Source organism: Accipiter gentilis, chromosome 6 (assembly GCF_929443795.1).
Source record: "Accipiter gentilis chromosome 6, bAccGen1.1, whole genome shotgun sequence".
NCBI classification, from domain to species: Eukaryota; Metazoa; Chordata; class Aves; order Accipitriformes; family Accipitridae; genus Astur; species Astur gentilis.
The window spans coordinates 20,554,342-20,570,795 of NC_064885.1; the positions used below are offsets into that span (position 1 = coordinate 20,554,342).

Here is a 16,454-nt window from a genome sequence, read left to right on the forward strand (position 1 = left end):
AACAAACAATAATCCAAGAAGTGACTTGTCTAACTGTACAACTTCACCAGCAGTAACACTGAGAGTTTCACTTTTTTTTGTGGCAAGAGACAGAACAATTAACAGAATACCTTCACTATGACACTATCTAGGAAAGGGGGGGAGGGGGAAGATGGCACTATTCTCAGACTTCACTATAAGAAAAAAATAACAGAAGATTCTTAGTTTCCTGCAAGACTTTTTAAATAAACAAACTTCCTTTTTTAACAGATTCCTCATCTCATTGCAAGTCATTAACAAGGGATGAGGTATAAGTCAGTTTTCTACTTATGTAGATAAAATTATCAGCATCTAGATATCACAAGTGCTTCCAGAAAATCTGAATTTCACAGCATTCATTTCACAATTTGCTGATAAGAATTCATCTTTCAGTTCAAGAGAATCCTGAACACAGGACTGTTACTTAAAAAGAAGTTACTGTTATCTTTATAAAGGTGATCCTAAGTAACCACTGCTTACATCTGCCACTTTACAACAGATCAAGACATAACCTTGGTCTAGAGCCATCCAAGTGCCACCCTGAATTTATAGCACCACCTATACAGGAAGAGGTTAGCATAAGCACCAGGCCAGGGCTGGTAAGGATGCTTTTAACCAGATTGTTTCCTCAATGAAGAAACTCAAACCTGAATTTAAGAATAAGAATGGGTTTAGTCTAAAAACGTTTTAGCTTCAAATAAGGTAACTCCCAGTTTATATGCAAAAAATAGTTCTAAGTGAGCATATATACGACTGAAATCACAGTTCTAAGATAAAACAAACACAGAACAATGTATTTTCTGCATAAACTCTAGGTGGGCAGGAGGGGAAGCATCTTTCTGCTAACATGAATCATAAAAATTATTCATGTTTCTTACCTGTTTTTTCTATGAAAAGTTGGTAAAAGTGTTTATCAAGCTCCCTCCCAGCTAGCATCAAAAGCATGAAGTGCCTAGGTCCAGAGTCTCCCACATGCATTTAATTCTTGTTTCATCCTCTTCTACTGGAAATCTTTCACCATTACAGAGTCCGGACACCTCTATAACTATAAAATATAAAAGAAATACCTGGGCCCCCCAACAGTGTCCTCTTCAAACAGATACCAGAGAGATGCTCACAGTTCTGCCATGCCTATGCATATAAATTTTGGTTAAACATGAAATTGTCATCCAGCAGAGGAATCAGATACAAATTTGCATTTTAAACACTTTTGGTCTAAAATAAGGTCTTAAAGAGTTTTAAAATAACAATCTTCTACACTAGATAAAATAACCCAATTCCCTATTGGTATGGTATGATACTAAGTATACCCATAGTACGTACATAATCCGCATGGGCTGACACAGCTGCTAAGAATGAAGGACCAACCTCTCCAGTAGATAATAAAGCAAAATGCCTGATGTAGTCAACAGGAGCTCCAAGTGCTTAAGAAGTTTGGTCAGAATACCTTTTTTACACCTGAACTAAACTCATCTACATCACTGTAGGCTTGGTATGAGCATTAAAGAGTTTATTAGGCAGTTACGATAACTTCAATTCACAGAACCACAGAATGGTTGAGGTTGATAGGGACCTCTGGAGGTCACCTTGTCCAAATCCCTGTTCAGACAGTCACCTAGAGCAGGCTGCCCAGGACCACCTCCAGATGACTTTTCAGTATCTCCAAGGATGGAGATTCCACAGCCTCTTTGGGCAATCTGTTCCAGTGCTCACTTGCCATCACAGGGAGGGGCGGGGCCAGGCGGTGTAAAAAAAAATTTTTCTTTATGTTCAGAAGTTTGTACTAGCATAGTCCATCAACACTATTATTCTTCCCTAATAAAAACAGTTTCCCAAGAAAAACACTGGGAGTTTCAGCAGGAAAAAGGGAATCTGAAAGCTCTTCTATTAAATCTAGGAAACCAAGAAATTAAGTCTGTTGGTACATGTTACTGCCATGTAACACAAAAAAATAGTAGAATAAAAATAAAAAGTTTAGAAGATCAACATTTGTGTGGCAAACAATTACATTACTAAGTGCTTCATTTGAAGAAGGAATGTCTGGAACAAAAATTTGGAACAGCATTCAAATCCCAGGCTAACCATTTTGGAAGACAGCCCATGTTAACATGCCTTAATTTAAAATGCTGCGTGTCTACCAACTGTTAAAAGTAATACTTGTGTTGGCCAGACTTAAGGAAGAATTTATTCACAACATTCCATTCTGCATAACGTCGCAAAGCCGATACGAGTTCTACAGGTCTCAGATTATGATACAAATCTGCATACATCAGTTTTTTAAGTGTTGTGCCTCTATCGTAAACTGATAAAACAGAATTTAAATTATAAGCTCTCTATCTCTGACCATGAGAAGTATTAGAAATTGCCATATCTGGAGCTACTTGCAGATTTCACAATTTTTAGCTTGGACACTGAAAATGTGGAATGTCTTTCAGCACTAGTTAAATCCTGGTTTAAAGACAGCTCTTCCAATTCCCTCACACTAACTCATCTCCCCATAATCTGTATGTCCTTAATGGAGTTAAGTTTCTACCTTCACTAGTTAAGTTTCTACCTTCACTAGTTAAGTTTCTACCTTCACTAGTCTGCAAGAAATTAGCCACAAGGTCTTGCCTGACTACTTGTGAAGTGACATAGTACTTCTCTAGTTTGATGACCTCCATCATGACATTTTCATAGATAAAAAAGTAAAAAAGGCTTAAAGTCTTGGTTTGAAGAAGATATTCACAGTAGCAGCATGTACCATTTTAATTGGGTATCATATCTGCTTCATCTACTTAATGAATTTAGGAAGACATTAAGAAAAAACAGTCCTTGTAAACTACGTAAAATTCTCATAAGCCTTTCTACAATTTAACTGAAAGCCAAGACAAATCTACACCAAAAGGAATTTTATCTGAAACTAAATATAAGTCATTCAAACCAGGCATTTTATCAGTGTGTAGAATTAGAGGCAGTTAAATCTAATCTTCTGGTTTTCTATTATTTATCAGAGGAAATGTACAGGTTACTGAGTATGCCCAAATCCCAAAGAATTAAAAGAGTTCATCCATGTATGGCATCTCAAAAAGGTTTTTTCCACCAAAGGAAGTCTAATTTGGTCGGTGTACAAAAAACATAGAACTTGTGACATTTCCTTTGATACTTAGATTTATCTATTCTAAGCGTGGAAGACTTCATATATTAGAAAAGAATGAACAACCTGCTTTAGGGAACACACCTGTATTGCAGGATCCCAACCAAGTTCACTTTCTGTAGAGAACTGAAGTCACCTGCAGCACTGAAAAGAGAATGTTGTCAGCTTTAAAGAACCTATTCAGATCACATTTTGTAGCCATAGAAAAACAGTGATTTTTTCAATCATTTAGACTAATCAGACCCTATAGTATTAATCCTCAAAAATCTCAGTTACAATTTCATCTGTATTGCAATATTACAGTACTATTCAGAATTGCTATCCTCCCCTTTCCTGCCATCATCAGATCACATATAATAAAACCACTTGGATAAATTTTCTTTGCATCACATATGACATGCCTCCACCATTCTCCTTTGAACTCTCAGCCGTTTCCTTTCTTTGCTCCTATAACCATCAACTTTTCTTAATTTTCAAAATACTTGCAAAATTCTGTCTATTCTGCTTTATTAATCCACCATGCATCCCACCTGAGTTGTAATAAGCTTTTTTTGTCATCAGCTTCTCACACATTGAACATAAACTTGCCTAAGTCAGTATCTCTGATGCCATGTGTTCAGCTACTCCAACAGAGATTTAGAATAGTATCAGCCTGTTAGCAAGTAGAGCACAACTGACCAAAAATACTGTTGGAAGCTATGACTTGCTTTCTAAATCAAAGATTAGAAGCATAACATTTCCTTTCTCCTCCTGAGCTATCATCCTAATTATTGTAACTACTTTGTTTCTGGACCCCTTAAAAAACACCTGCAAGAGCAAAAGACTGGAAGTTATTAATAACTTCTACACAGCAAACAATGCAGATGTAGCACTTGATACTGCCCACTACACTAAATTTCAGTTTCCTAAAGATTTAGAGAATCCACATAATTTCCATGTGCTTCATGATTTACACACAGGTCTTTAAAAATTTAATGCCCTGAATATCTTTTTATTTTTCAGCATTCTCGCATTACAGCTCAAAGGAAGCATACAAAGCAGCAACACCAAAAGATTATTTCAGACTCACTGAGAAAGAGCTGGTATTATAAAACACTTTATTGGGGAAAACATAAAGACACTCACCTTAGTGAATGTACTAATCATGATCTTTCCAAATCTGAAAGTGTCATCAATATATTCCTATTAAAAAAAAAAAAAAAAAAACCACTCAGAAAACCACACCAGGTTTTATAAGCAAGATAAAAAATTATTTATGAAACATAAATCAAGTCCACTTAGTAATGCAATACAATTCCAACCACGTAAAATACGTATTCCACAGATGAACAACAGTTATAAAGACTATAAATATAAACTGAGAGGAAATGCAAGAAATTTTACTGATAAAAATATTTACTATTATTATAACCTAACTTCTAAATTGGCTCCTTGAGCAATGCACAGAACACGTTTTCACTGAATTCTATTCCCTTTATAAACATAAGAAACCCCCCAAACCTCCATCTCCATGATCTTCACTTATTGTTAGAACTTTGTTTAGATAATACAGATACCAACGCAGTGTATTTCAAAATCAACCATTCATTCATCTGAGAGCATCCAAGCTGAACAATGAGTATTATCTAGTATAAAATTTGGGATCACATATTTGAATTCAAGTTATGTTTCTTCTTCCACAGATTACAATCTTAAAAAATTTCACCACCAAAATAGACATTCCAAATTAGCCTTAGTAGATTAAAGACTCCAGAGACCTAAATCAGCTAAGCAAAAGTATTAACATCATGAGAAAGACTGGTTTCATATTCCAAAATACAAGTATGCATTCTTAAAGCAAAAGCTGTTCCCAGCTTGCTAAAACTTATGCTTCTTTTACTTATATCTGTTAAAAAAAAATAAAATAAAAATCACAGAAAGAAGCTTCCTTAGCTATGTCCTAGAGGGCAAAACAGGAAAAAAAAAATCCCTCAGTCCTCAAGTGATGGCTCCTAAATGGACATAAGCTTATGTCACCAGTCACTTCTATTCCTGAAGCACCCACAGCACCACTATTATTGGTTTTATGGTTTTTAAAGCTGCTTTATCTCCCCATGGAGTAACTAATAGCAAAAAGATAGCCTGAGGTAACAGGACAAAGTCAACTCGGTTTTACTATGAATAGCACAGTACCAACACATTGTTGAACTCACCAAGTTCACCTCATGGAGGGTCAATCTCACCTATGCTGTGCCAACCAACCTGGGCCAGCTCCCAATTCATCATTTGCTTTCCTGTAACTGAAAGAAGCCAAGTACCAAAGTAATCTCCCCTTCTCCCCGCCCCTCCCCCCCCAAAAGCAGTCAGAGCCACTCCTCCATCATCTAGCAGGAATTGTTCTCTTTTCTGCCAGACCAAAAGCAAAGCTTATTTTACCCTTTCAGGTAATTATTCCTTGTTCTGTTAAGCCCACCACCTGTGCTCAAGTCTCCACAGTGGATCTTAACTTATCATCCCCAAGAGCCAACAGAAATTCTCCATCACGTTTATTCCTTCACCTTGAATAAGCCATGGCCCAGAGCTAAGTTTAATTGCCAACAGGTTGGTATTTGCCATAAAGAAAAAAATAAAGTGAGCATAGACATACACCCCTGACAGACAAAGATTATTGCAGCCTGTGCCAAGACCATCTTGTGAAGATGCTAAACACAGTCTCCCTTTACCTGCCTCATGATAATTTATAGACATCCTTCCTTTCAGTCTTACAATAGGTACCTTCTTAAAGGTGAACTAAAATTCTTTGTATTAAGTCTGAACTTCAAAAGACATCAGATTTTCTCTGTAAACAGAAAACGCTATTCTCTCCCCGAGTGGAACCGGAAAAATTATTAAGCCGGAGATCAGTAGTCAGAACTCTTTAATATTTGCCTATGTCAACTCTTGTCCTTTTTTGAACAAAGTAACAAAAATGATACATTTGAGGAAGTGTGGTCACAGAAAGGAGGGAAACATTATCACACCCCACCACTCAGTCATATATTTCACCTTTATTACAGGTGAAACTAGATCTGAAGTATCTACAACACCATATTTCAACTTCAATATTTGTTGGCATCTCCATTAAGCAGTGTATTTGCACACCTATTGCTCCCCTCCCTTAAAAAAAAAAGGGCAGAATTTCACCATGGGGTATTACATTTACCCCAGGCTAATGCTGCTCTTTAGACATTGCTACAGTTCATACCCAGTTAAAGATTTCAGTCAGAATGAAAGTCCCATTCTGGAAGGCTCTATGCCAAATAAATTCTCTGACTATTACTAATACAGCCTCCACCACATCAGTAATACACTCCACAAAGTGTGGCAATCTAACAACATGATGTACTTGTCCTATGAGTTGGCTAAGTACTGAGAAATAAGAGCTCATGTCAGAGGAACTCATGGTAGAGATGCAATTGAAATCAAAGAAGTGCTTTATATACTGAAGATCTTTGCACAATTAAAGAAACTAAGTAGCAGAAACATAGAAGTACATGGAATAAGGTCAAGCACAAAAAACATACTAAGATACAAAAGCTGCAAGGAATAAGGAGGATAGGAAGCAAAGCCAACAAAAAAAGAGAAGTACTGGACATCCTCACCACTTCATCTTGTCTCCCTAAGCTTCAATTATGAAAAATTACAGGCATTATTTAACAGTGAAGCGCTTCTGTTTTAGAACAGGGTGTTTGAAAGGCAGTGTACTTTTAAAAAGCCAGTTCTAATTTTAAAAAGCCATCTATATACAAGGAAATCTGTAAGAAAAAAACAAGCATTAAGAATTACCACGGTATGCTCAAAAACAGCTGGAAGCAAAACCCCAAAGTCTTTCCCAGACATTTTGACGTACAAATGAGCTCTCTTTTCCACTATCACATCTTTTCAGGATGAATATTGGTACCGCTAGCACTGAACTTCTGCAGCCTGCTCACACAATTTGCAGAATAACCTTGTACTCTTGCCCCAAGAAACATGCTCCGTGTACTTCAGTCCTCTTGTCATGTAAACAGCATGTTGAGCCTCTACCCCTTCAGGACCCCCAATAAAGTTTTGCTTTCTATTGGGAGAAAAATGAAGAAAAAAGGAAAACCATACACCATGATTATATATCTCAAGGAAGGTAAATTTAGTCTCACTTCTTATTGTGTTCTACAAGCAAAGTTGTCTAAATCAGACTACCAAAAAAAGTCAGAGAAATCAGAAGGCTTCTCTAGGACTATCACACACTACTTCAGCAGCAGTTCAGGACCAGCTGAAAACATCTGTACAAGAACTTTTCTTGACCTTACAATAGCTTTCACACACACACAAAAAGTTCTCATAATCTCACTTGCATATGTGGATAAGCAGGGAAAATATGCTCTTCAGAACCACTGCCTGTGCAACTTGCATGAAACTTAGTACGCTGCAGCTGTCCCTCAGGAACTCTTCAAGAGGGAGAGAGGACCAAGTAAGAGGATTCTGTACTGGATTGGTACAAGTCCAATGCAAGCATTTGGACATAAAGACCCTATCCACACTTAAAGGATAACCTTAGAAATACAAAAGAGAAGCACAGAAGCCTGGCCTGCCCATGTCCTAGCACTTCTGGTAGGCATAGTACAAGCAGGCTGCACAAGCACACCTGGTGATCTACTAAGCCACTTACTAGCATGCCAGATCACTGTGCGTACACTCAGGCATGTAGATTCCCATGTGTTCAGGTGCCTTCCTGCTACATATGGTTGCTGGCTCACTGTCAGCTTGAACAGAACATGCTCTAAGGGGTAGCTTCAGAACCCCTCCACAGCCTTTGCCCGCCTAACCTAACCATGTGACCCTTCTTCATTTTGGTCTTCTCTGCCATACTGTATTTCACAAAGGTGGCCTGGGGCCACAAGAAATACCAGCACAGATCGCAAAACCATTAGCCCATGAAGCATGTTTTCGACTGCTGCCTTATCTTTTCCCATGCCCTTTAAATTTACTTCATTCTGTGAAGTATCTCACCTGTAGCTAAGAAGAAATCACCCCCCAAAACCACTCTACATGTCAGAAGGTGGAGTTGTTCCTTACTAACCAAGAACTAGCAATCAAAAGGTTCATCTTACTACCAACAACACATACAACATTAACACCCTGGCCCCCACTACAGCAATAGTTAAATTTAACACAGCAGTTAAAGCAGGAGAGGGGACAGACACCTTTTACACAGTACACAAAACATCAGCGGCATTACTTTCAAGATCACCGTTTTCTGCATCCAAGCTCATCGGTACCCAAAAGTGCAAGTCAAAGCCCTTCAGAGTAATAAACTTATATCGCAAAGAATAATACAGGTATTAATTGACCCATTTGCTGTTCAGCGCTTGACAAGCTAGGTTACCATAATAAATATTCAAGCAGTTTAAAACTTGTACAATCAGGATATAACTGGATGTGGAAAATATGAATGCAGCAAGACAACCCAGTTAAAAATCTCTGTAATCCACCATCCTCAGAGGAATTCTAGGCCATGCAACCAAAACTGGACACAAAAATTCCTTTTCAGAAACACCTGATTATCTAGTAATTAGGATGTGGTAACATTGTGAGTATAACAGAGTGTCTACAGGACATTCATGCCAAGTATTACACAACACCTTGCTAAGAACATGATGTTCCCTTTCAACATAGGCCAACCATAGCAACCCTATATAAAACACTACAGTTGATCTAGTGATAATATACTTGTTCTACTGGCTAGTGGTAATCTACTTGCTTTTAAACCGCACCAAATATGCCTCATCCCACAGTACCTTGCTGATGTGCTTCTACTTTAAGGGGTTAAAAAACCTTTTCTGCTGTAAAGCACACTTTAATATTGTAAAGATGTTAAAGAAATAAGGGTGTGGCAAGAACCCAGGGAAAAAAAAAAAAAGGGTTTATCAGTCTGTATCTAAACAAAACACTTCCTGGTCACAATAAAGTCTGAGGTGGAAGAAAAATCTAGAACTTTTCCCATCAGTTTCCCCATTTCACTCTATTCTCATACTATGGCTAAACTCCATCAAAATCCCAGTTTACTCAAAAAAATGTGACTCTTCACAGGGGAAGTTTATTACTATAAAAATGTATTGTCCTGGGACAGGCTCAAGTAAGTTTATTTGATAAATGGAGTTGCTACATATTTTAATCTTATGACTGGGGTGGGGGGGGAAGTGGAAAAGTAAGGTATTATGTGAGGAGCTGCCACAATATGCTGTCTCTTTGATGCCTCTCTGTGGAAATCCAAAAGAAATACGAGTAAGCTGTGAAAATGAAGATTACTTAGATTTTCACAGATAGCATTCATGTGTTAAAACAAATATAGGAAGCCTACAAGTCCTACCAACTGATAAACAAACAAAAAGCCCAGCAGAACCATGTAATCTTTGGATCATTAATGAAACCAGAAAACTTGCTGAATCTGAAGAAAGTGCACAAAAGCCAAAACCCTGCTTTCCATGCCTTTACGTTCTAGACTAGATCAAACCGAACTACACTTTACTTCTTCACAGCACGAGACAGGCCACACTCTTTCACTGTAGTGTTGGACGCTTATGCCAGCTACCCAACTAAAGCATTCTACCCTCTACCTTGAAATAAATACCTGAAACCACCAAAACTGAAGGATATTATTTTTTTCTTCTACTCTAGGCCAAAGGCCCTCTCTTTTCCATTATGTCTTACTAGTGAAGTAAGCAACCTCCACAGTCCAGAACAAGGACTCTACACCTCAGCCTTGGATGAAGTGAGAACACAGTCCAGTTCTCCAGTGAAACTTCCTCACTTTAGAGAAATAATGCAAGTTTCAGTACGAAAGAACAAAAAGAAAGATCACAAGATCATGCAAACACACACAAGCATGAGCAAGAAAGAACCTGATGTTACAGCGCAACAATGTAGGCACTCTCCCTAACATGAATCAAAACCTAGGCCCTGCTCCCAGATTTTGTATTCAAGAGCTGCTGTGTAAAGTGCATAAACAGTGCTATGCCCAAGGCTGAGAAGATCAAGGACACATGCAAACACTGAGGCACACTAGAAGGTATGAAAATTTTCATCAGGTTCAACGCCCTCAAACCATCTAATATACAATAGGATCTGTTTATGGAATGGGGCCACACCATCAAGGCCTTAGCTGTCAGCTTGACATCCTTAAGTTTTACCAACAACCCTACACTATCAAAACTAACCATTTGCATTCAAGAAGATACTCCTCACTGCCATCATTGTGATGAATTTTGATTTTACCTTGACAATAAGCAAAAGCCAGCTCCAAAAGCCAGCTGCAGTTTTGACAAATGTTAACTAACCAACATTAACTGTCATCTGTAAACAGACTCTGTGGTTAAATTGATGCTGGCAACTTGAAACAGTTTCTCACTTTACTTTTTACTTGACCAGACAATCTTACCACTAGAATCATTACAAGATTTCCACCCTTTCCCCTTTACTTGTAAATATGTAAGTGGTAGCTACTCAATCTCAGATGTACAAGATGGTAAACCTCAGAGTCTTACACTTGGAAAAGAAAAAGACATCTCACAGCCTAAAAACATAAACCAATATGTTTCTTCAAAATCCTTCACATGCACAGTCTCAGCCAAGTTACTGTTTCACTGGAATACAGTTTCAAAGTGCTTCAGTTTCCAAGTACCAAGACTTCATACTGACCTCTCTGAGGGCTTTTTTAGCTCCTGTGGTACACAGAGAAACGCTGTACCCTATCCTAACCTATTACAAAAAGTCAGTTGTAAAGTATCAGTTTGACTGTTACCATACTGCTCGTTTATTTGCATGAAACTGTGCTTACATAAACTGTTTTGTAATCAAGCATGTAATAGCATGCAACTAATGTCAACTGCAGCACGACCACATTGACTCAAGCAACAAAGTGTCCTTGCAACTATAGCCAACACAAAAGAAAAGAAATCCACAGCACCTGTTGCCTATGCTACCTGTAGCTCACAGATCTCAGTAACGCGCTGAGATTCTGTTGCTTACCGCCACACAATTCCTCACGTCAAAAAAGCCACCCAGCCAGCTGCGTACAGCACTGTCCCCTCAAGAGGAGGACAGCGGAGTGCGGGGCCGCGGTCCACGCTCACCGCACCGGGACCCACGTGTTCCCCAAAGGTGCTGCCCGCACCAGTTTTCGCTCCCTCCGGACCCCGGCGGTGACCTTTCACACAGATGCGGCCGCAGCCCGCGTCCCGCAACCGCCAGGGACGCCAGAGCGGAGCCCGGCAGCAGCGCCAAGGGACCGGCCCCGCCGCCACCGGGCCCCCCGTCGGCCGCGGGGTGGGGAAGTCACAGCCGCCCCGCCGCCCTCCTCCTCCTCCTCCACACCGGCCTGACCGCGGCCCCGCGGCGGCACCACCCCGAGCCGGACGCGGGCGGGGGGCACTGCCGCCCCCCTCCCGCTCTGAGGCGGGAGCCACCGCCAACCCCTCGGCGCCCCAGCCCGGCCCCACACCGGCGGGGCGGCGTGGCACAGCCGCCCATCGGAGCCCCCAGCTCCCGCCCCTGCCTGAGTTGGGGGGGAGGGCGAGGCGGGAGGATCTGTACTCCCCACCCCGGACGCCCCCTCCCGGTCCGAGATGGGCAGGGGACGTACCACACTCACCTCCGGCGCTCCCCACCCCGCGGCCCGGCCCGGTCCGAGGAGGGAATCAAATCCGGCGCCCCTTTCCTCCGCTACGATCTGAGATGGGGCGGGGATGGGGGTGTCGCGTCACAGCCGCCCCCTCCCCAGTTTGAAAGGAACCCCAACCGCCCCCTTCCCGGCGGGAGCAGCGGGCCGGACCCCCGCGGCGCCGCCCGCCCCACCGGCGGCCCAGTCCCGTCTCCCCGGCAACGGGAGAGCCCCGGCGCGCGGGGGTTACGTAACCTCGGCCCAGCGGGCGGGGGAGATGGGGGAGGACGGGGAGCCCCTCTGCCCCCCTCCGGCTGCCGCCTGCCGCCCCCCTCCCGCCTCAGCCAGGGCGCACGCGGGCCCCCCCCCAGCCCCGGCCGGTCGCGGGGAGAGCGCCCGGCGGAGCCCGACTCACCACGCACACCGCGTCCACTCGGCACGGCGCAGCCCGGCTCCGACTTCATACAGGCAGAAACGTGACTGAGCCCGGAGAGCCCGCCCCGCCCGCACGGCTATTGGCCGCGGGTGCGTGACGCCAGCGGGGGACAGAAGAGGGGGCGGTGCGCGCGCCTCCCCTATTGGCGGCGCCGGACGCCGCTCATTTTACATAAGCCTCACGTGTGGCACCATGTTTCCACCGGCAGCCACGATCGCCTCCGAGCCTGCCCCGCCAGCCCGCCCCTCCCCCCCCCCCCCCTCCCCCGCTGCGGCCGCGTCCCCGCGCGACCACCGGAGTACTCACCGCCGGGCGCCGCGCCGCCTCCCGCCTGGCTGCCGGCCACTCTGCTCCCCTCCGCCCGCGCTGCCCCTCCGCCGCCGGACCGCAGGGCCGAGGAGGGCAGAGGTTACACCACGCCTGAGGGAAGCGGCTCCGCCCCGCCCCCTCGGAGCCGCCCGTGACGTCAGCGCGCGCCCGCCCGCGGTGTGGGCGCGCGGGAGATCGTTGGCGTTCGGCCGCGCGCTCGCTAGCCGAGGCGGGGCGGGGCTCGCCACCCGGCCGCTGACGGCCGCGGCGCGCGCTCGGTCCCGCTGAGGGAGAGAAGCGAAAGGGCGGGAGGCGTCGCCCGGGTCCCCATGCAGCGCCCGGCCGCCTCGGCGGCGGAAAGGTGGGCGAGGGGCGGCTGGGCCGCCCGCCAAGCGCGATCCCAGGCGGGGGGCGGCGGCCAGGAAGGGTGGCCGGCAGGAAAAGGCTGCTCTAGAAGAGGCTCCTGCGCGGCCTGAGCGCCGCCGCCGCTAACGGGCTGGCGGGACCCCAAGCTGAGGGGAGCGGGAGAACAGCCGAGCCGGGAGAGCCCCGCGCTCCCGGTGAGAGGATATTGACGCGCTGCTGGCGGTGCGGAGGCAGCAGCTGGAGCCTTCCGAGATTGCCCGCCGGGGCCAGCCAATAGCCTGCCGGGCGCTCCGTTCGCTTACATAAGGGAGAAGCGCCCATATCCCGTTTCCTGGTGTTGCCGGCCGTGCTGGGCGCACGCCCTCAAGTTTCGAAACTGACCCCGTGTAGTGTTCAGAAGTTGCCGGGTCGCAAACCAAGGCGTAGAACAGGTGAGCGCAGAGCTTCACCCTTCTCCAGCACCATCCAGTTAGCATCAGTTTGAATAACTACAAAAAGGGTTGAACTAAGAGTTTCCGAGGCATTAAAGGAACGTACTGTACTCTTGTGGAAAACTAGCTCCTGATACGCTGATTATCTTGTGATTACTTTCTGTTCCAAATATATAAGAAACAATTTTTCATATTTATTCCAAAAAATTATATCTTTTCCCCTTCTGTTGAGGCAAAACATTTGGAGAGTATTGGCATTTCCCATCTTAAAGTAAAAAAAAAATAAAATTCTTGTGACGTTGGTCATACAGGTTTTTGCTCAAGTCCCCATGCCATCCTAAATTGTGGTGAGAGAGAACCTGAGATTTGAGTTGCTACAGTTTAGCGGTGAGATTACCCTCTGTTAAATAGTTCAGCATGTTCAGTGGCACTGTTCTAGCCTCCACATCTTCCAAGGAGAGCAATCAGTAGCTGAGAAATTAATGATAGCTTATCCATATTCTGAACTTCCATTTATCTTCATAGTCGTACATGGAAATGCAAAGAAGGAACAGAGGACATGCCAAAGCTCTGTCAGTCTTGGTGTGAATATAAGCAGTCTGGTGTAACAGCTTTTTTGCACTCACTGCATATGTGTAATTGCTCCATAGGATGTAATACAGTAGAGGGCCATCAGGGCTTCCACTGTTTATCTGCAAAATGAGGTTAATGCCGCTTCCCTCCCTCGCTGTGGTGTTAGGGATAAGTCCATTAGGTACATAGATATTTAAGCTATGACTGTTACAGAAACAGCCTGTGAGCAAGTACTGTGGAGTATTTAACTCCTGGTGAGGAGTGGGGGTGGGCAGCGGAAGCATTAGGACCAGACTCTGCAACTGGATTTGTTGCAATGCACAAGTCAGCTTATCAGGATCCCATTCTTGGTTTGTACTCCTCTGAGGAGTCTAATTTAAAGACTAATCCTAATTAGATCTTCTCTGTGTAGTTTGGTCAACTTGCTGCTAGGACTTCACATCCAAAATTTCATCATCTTCTCTGTTTAAGTTCTCTGCTTTAGGGTTGGAGGGATGTAGAATGACATTCTTGATTTCCATGGGATGTTGTTTTTCATGTTACGTGCCAAAAATACCCGTCTCTGGTTGTGTCCTAAGGGCTATACCTCTTAACCACAGATTTGAAGTAAGGCAGTTTAATCAAGGCAAAACTTTGAGGTCTTCACCTGCCCTGTGAGTCTGCAAGCATGAGGAGCTGGAGGCAAACTATGGCACTACACTAGAGCTGAAAGAGTTTCCAGATCAAACAGAATAGAAGACACATTCATCACTGTAGTGGATCATGCCAGTTCTAGCAGGCAAACTGTAACCACCACCACCAGAAATAGCAAGTACCTTTTCCATCCTAGTAACTACCAAAGGCATTACTTCAGTTCTGCTTATTTTAAAGGGATACTAAACAGTTATTTTGGTCAAGCTTACCGGAATCATTTTTAAGTTCTATTCCTGCCACCTTTTAGTGTTTATAGCTTTCTATTTAATTTACCAAAACCAGGGGAAAACAGTGTTACTCAAAATGTGATTATGCATCTTTTGAACCAGTTCAGTCTAAATTCTTCTGTCATGCCAATTTTCTGAATGCTGCAATCATGTGTAGATACAAGTTATTCCAGGCAACGCCAATATGAAATAAGAAGGCGCTAAGCATGTGGCTTCTGGAGGAGTGAATATTACTACTGACTCAATGGCTTATCTGCTAAGAAACAAAGCAAAAGAAGATGGTTGCGAAATGCTACAGGACAAAATTGTTTTGATTTTAAAGTCTCCCTACCTAGTAAGTAGCTATAGCATAAGGGTGGGTTTTAATAGCAGCATGAGTAAACTATGTGTGTGTATGCATACACAAAAAGTTTTGAAGAACACAAAGACTGTAACAAAACCATTAAAATGGTTGTGGGGGTTTTTTTCCAGCTTTGTTTATTTTTTTGTATTCAGTTGTAACTCTTGGAGCATGGTGAGAACAAATCATTCATAGATAAGGCAAGCCCTTTATGTACATCCGTTTCACCACATAACACACCACATCTCACACTAACATTCATCCAAAGGGGCTTTTGGTTCGTGAGGTGGGGCACTGTCCTGCTTTAAAATCTACCTGGCTCCCTCATTTGGTTTTGCAAGGCAAATATAAGTCTGTATGAAACACCATGAAGACAGCAGGCCTTCTTAAGGAGGGCCCATCCATAAGCAGGCAGGTTTGGGTCTCGCTGTTTTCTTTTAACTGCACAGCTCAAACTGAACTGCTAATACATAGTTTCCACATGCTATTGAATTTCTTTCCTGCCTAGCTTTTTTTCCAGCATAGTATCTTTCTGAAATCACAAAAGATGAATTGGTAGAACTAGGTCTTTCCTTTTTTTGTTTGTTTTTTTTTTTTTTTTTTACTGCAAGGATTTTACATGGAAAAAAGTCATTTAGAAAACCTTTTTTTATTAAACTCCCCCTGCTTCTCACACTTTCCAGTATTACCAGAACTTTACATACACACACACATACAATCTGAACTTTTTCCTAGCATACTTAAAAAATAGAATTTTTGCTGAACAGAAGTATTTCAGTCAGTTCTGATAAGCAGCAACATATTGACAATATCAACATTTTTATGGGGGAAAAAAAAAAAAGAATCAAGTCTTTCAATGTGGAAAAAAAAAAAAAGAAAGAGAATTTGAGACTTCCTGAAAAAGTACATGAGGATGGCTCTCTTGGGTTTGCTACTGTTAAACCAATAGGGCTCATCTTTTTCAAGTAACTATGCTTCCCTATCCATTTGTCCACTTGCAGAAGTTACCTGTTTCAAGTTATACCACACCACTGATGGAACTATATATTGTTCAAAAAAAAATAATAAATCAATATTTTGCAGCTGGAGCCCACATCTAATTCTTCATTTCCTAAGCCTTAATTACTCATCATTTACAATGATGCTGGCAGTCATTGATTCTTGCAAAGATCCAGAAAGTCTTTTTTGTTAATGAGCAAAAGACATCACTGTTACTGTCTGTACAAAGGATGAGGAAAGGAAAAAACACACTTTCCGCATTACCGGTGA

At 43.0% G+C, this 16,454-nt stretch overlaps 1 protein-coding gene across 13 annotated transcripts in view; it reads right to left on the reverse strand.

Annotated features, from left to right (window-relative positions):
* Nucleotides 1–12,683, reverse strand: part of PER2 (period circadian regulator 2) — a 50,022-nt gene extending 37,339 nt beyond the window's left edge. For 6 of the 13 annotated variants that reach the window (XM_049802165.1, XM_049802172.1, XM_049802158.1 and 3 more), the window contains exons 1-4: nucleotides 12,226–12,317; nucleotides 4,280–4,336; nucleotides 3,239–3,298; nucleotides 897–1,149 (exon numbers count right to left, since the gene is read on the reverse strand). The gene's annotated coding sequence lies outside the window, so the exon portion shown is untranslated. Of the gene's footprint in view, nucleotides 1–896; nucleotides 1,912–3,238; nucleotides 3,299–4,279; nucleotides 4,337–12,225; nucleotides 12,318–12,552 lie in introns of those variants that run through there. The other 7 variants (XM_049802170.1, XM_049802168.1, XM_049802161.1 and 4 more) reach the window with 6 other exon arrangements.
* Between the last annotated feature and the right edge of the window lie 3,771 nt (nucleotides 12,684–16,454).